The following is a 3,821-nucleotide window of genomic DNA, read 5'->3' on the forward strand; positions in this document are numbered from 1 at the left end:
TTCCTGACTTTGTCCCGTGGAGCCCGTTGGTGAGAGGAGGTAAACCTGGAGCATAAATGGAAAGGAAATCTGGGGTCTTGTGTCCACCAAATTCTGGAGAGAGGGGATGCCTTTCTCAACAGTCCTCACCATTTGGCTCTCCTGGCCCCCTCCTCCTGGCTGGGTCTCTGAACCCTTAGTAGCCTCTTCACTGGCCTCCCCATCTTCGTCCAAACCAGTCCGATATTGTGTATGGTCCATGATGGCCGGAAAGAGGGTTGGCCTCGGGTCCAGCACCTGCCTCTGGGCTCCACCAGGTGTGTGGCCTTAGGCATAGCCCTAAACCTCTCTGAACCTTGACAAGAAAGTCAGCATCCCTTCATTCAATAGAACTTCATTGTGTTCTAAAAATTTTTAAATCTCAGCTAACAAAGAGACCCCTAATATTTTACTCCCCAGGACAAAAACAGGGACATCCTTGAAAGGTATGTCATCAGAGTCTTTTTGAGTTTGTGAACGTATGATTTCAGGGTCCTCTGCCCTTTTCTCTCGAGGGTCATGATATCTCATCTTCTTGATCTGAATGTCACGAGGGGTCCTCGAGATTGCTCAGATATGAAAGGAAGCCTGTCATTCTTCAGAGCTGGGGAACTGGCCGGTGGCGGCTCCTCTCTGCTGCCTTCCTGCAAAGCAGTGCATACAAAGGACAAAGCTTCTCATTTTAAAACTGAGTGTGTGGCCTTTAGTCACAAAGCCTGTTTCCTCATTGTAAAACTCTCCCTACCTACCTTGCAGGATTGCTGTCAAGGTTAAAAAATGTAATCATGTCTGACAAAGCACTTTTCACAGAGGGCTACGTGAGTGTAAAATATTAGGATGCAATTTCCCAGTTTAAAAAAACCCTCCATTGGGACTTCCCCGACAGTCCAGTGGTTAGGACTCCACACTTCCAATACATGGGGTGTGGGTTTGATCCCTGGTTGGAGAACAAAGATCCCACATGGCACGCAGCCAAAAAAAAAACAACCAAAAAACAAACAAACAAAAAATCTTCCATTACTTACAAGATAAAATAAAAACACCTTCCCCTGATCCATCAGAGCCTCCAGCACACGCCCACCTGCCTTCCCAGACTTGTCGCCGCCTGTCATCCTCCCAACACATCCTGTAATGCAGCCAAACCAAGGGAGCAGAAGTTTCCCTGCCGTAACCAGGGATTCCTCACTCCTGTGCCTTCCTTCTTGTTCTTTCCACCTGAAACTCCCTTTCCTCTTTCCTATCTGTCAAGATCCTCCCTACAACTTCACGCCTATTAAAAGAAAATTTTAGACTGTTTTTCAGTCAGTTATAAAAGTAATATGTGCACACGGTATGAAATAAAAAGCAAGTCTCTGTTTTTGTCTTCATCCCCCTCCTCCAAATGCGAGGTCATTCCACATACATACTTCCAGAAAGTTTTTGTGGATCTACCAGCATATACATGTATATTCTCTTTAAACGTAGGTAAATGGAATTATACAGAACACGCACTTGCTCTTTCCCACTTAACGTATCTTGGACGTATTCCAAATGAGCACAGAGAGAGTGGGCTCCCTGCTTTTAACAGCTGGGTGACATTAGTACAAATTATCCCCCTGCTCTATTTAACACCCTTCCCTCGGGCTGGACAGGTGCTGTTGCAGCCAAGGCTGTGATAAGCATCCCTACACCCATGTGGCAGGGCAGTGTGCCATGTTCCTATGGGGGAAATCCATGACATCACCCCCCACAGGAATCCCTCCCCTCCTGGGCCTCCTACAGAGCTTTCCTTGGAGTTCCAGGGGTGAGCACAGAGCTCAGGTGTGTGGAACATTTGCCAGAGTCTACAGTCAGATAGTGACTAGGTTTAAATCCCAGCTGCTCTCCCTACATCTCTCTTTGTCTCAGTTTTCTCATCCCTACAATGGAGATGATAATCATGGTATCACTTCTGGAGTTGTCTCAAGGATAACATGCGATAACCTATCACAGCACCTGGATCACGGAAAGGACTCGGGATGGCTAGCTGCCTTAATCTTCCCGTCATAGTGCCTCCTGTACTCCATCTACCCTACAGAGTACCAGCTCTTTGCATGTGGGCCCTGGCCTTGTCCTCTCTGCACCCCACAGCTTCCTGGGATGCGGATGCGGTGGGTGCACAATAAATGGTCCTTGCACGTGCTACGGAGGAGCAATCGTCTAGCTTTGCCCCTCACTCGGCAAGGCCTTGGGGAGGGGAGGAGGAGAGATGCCTTTCTCTGGATGTCCACAGCACTCCGTAGGCCCTGCCCCTCTTTCTGTTTCCTTACCTCCCACCCCCATCCAGGTCAATGATAAACACCAGGAGGGTGGGGTGGGGTGGGGTCTGGAGCTCCGTAAAGGGCCAGGGTCTTGACGCACCCTGAGACCAACACCACTGCCTGATTCTGGTCCCAACAGGTCCAGACCCTGTCCCCCTCCTGCCAGGCCTGAGTCTCACTCCAAACTCTGCTTCTCGGGCCAGCCAGGCCTCCCCAAGGCTAGGGCGGGGGCTGGGGGAGATAAGAGCCTGCCCAGGGCTAAGAAAGGGGCATCTGGACCTTGGAGCTCATCCCAGGTCTCATCCCCCTGGCCCCCCCGCAATGGTTTTGTTCATCTAATCTGAAGCAGGAGGCTAGGAGGAGGGAGAAGGGGCCACCTGGGCAACCAGACCCCAGCCGAGTGGTGGGAAGGACAGAAGGACGGAGTGATTGGGCACCAGCAGGGGTCAGCCAGGGCCCCACCCACCCAGCAGGTCCCAGTTAGGTGGGTCCTGTGGATAATGCCTCTGGGAGCAGGAAGGTGCAGGAATTTTGGCCCCAGCTGCTGGGCAGATGCTTGAGGGACACTACAGGGGTGGGCGCCTGGGACCATGGGGACTATGCCTCTTCCCACCCCAGGGGAGCAGCAGGGCTAGGGGAGAGGCTGCAGCATAGGAGGGAGATCAGGAATCAAAGCTGAGCTTCTCTGGGCTGAGAGCAAGTTGAGGAGACATCAGGGTCCTCCTGTGATCATCGTAACAACAGCCGTAGGTACAATAGCAGCTGCTAAGTTATGAGCCCGGGCCACGTGCCCTTCAAGGGGCTTCTTACAAGAGACAGGGCCTATTTTCACCCCCATTTTATTTATTTATTTGGTTTTGGCCGCCCTGTGCGGCATGCAGGATCTTAGCTCCCCGATCAGGCATCGAACCCAGGCCCCCAGCAGTGGGAGCACGGAGTCCTAACCACTGGACCGCCAGGAAATTCCCTTTACCCCCATTTTAAAGAGGAGGAAGCCTGAGGCCCAGGGAGGTTGAAGGATTTGTCCAAGGCCACATAAGTATTGATAGTAAGTGGCAGAGTCAGGATCTGAACTCAGCTCCTCTGGCTGTAGAGACCCCACCGCCCGTGATTTCATTGAGAAGGCCGGACCTGGGTCACTACGTTGTTGAGAACTGCCTCAGACGGGCTAGGGCCTGAGCCAGGCGACCCCGTCCTGGAGGCTGACCCCGCAGCCGAATCTCCAGATCTTGAGCGCTTTCCTCTGCGTCCGCTGCAGGCACCCGTGTGAACCAAGGTTCTGCCCCATCGGGAAGGTCTGTGTTGTGGGGACAGAGGCATCGCGGGTTTTTACCGGGTCTGCCCTAAAGGAGACTCGTGTAACTCCTCCAGAGACCCCGCCGCCCACACAGGCACTCAGTGAGGGCTTCTCCTAGTAGCAAAGCCTAGGCACCCTTCTGTCATCTGCGCCAGCTCTGCACTTAGTGCCGAGGGCGGGTGGGGGCGGGGGAAGTTGAGCAATACCTGGTCTCAGCTTCGGAAGGA

The sequence above is a fragment of the Delphinapterus leucas genome, chromosome 19, assembly GCF_059928025.1.
Source record: "Delphinapterus leucas isolate spDelLeu-1000000601 "Yukka" chromosome 19, BTC_Dleu_Yukka2, whole genome shotgun sequence".
Classification (NCBI taxonomy): Eukaryota; Metazoa; Chordata; class Mammalia; order Artiodactyla; family Monodontidae; genus Delphinapterus; species Delphinapterus leucas.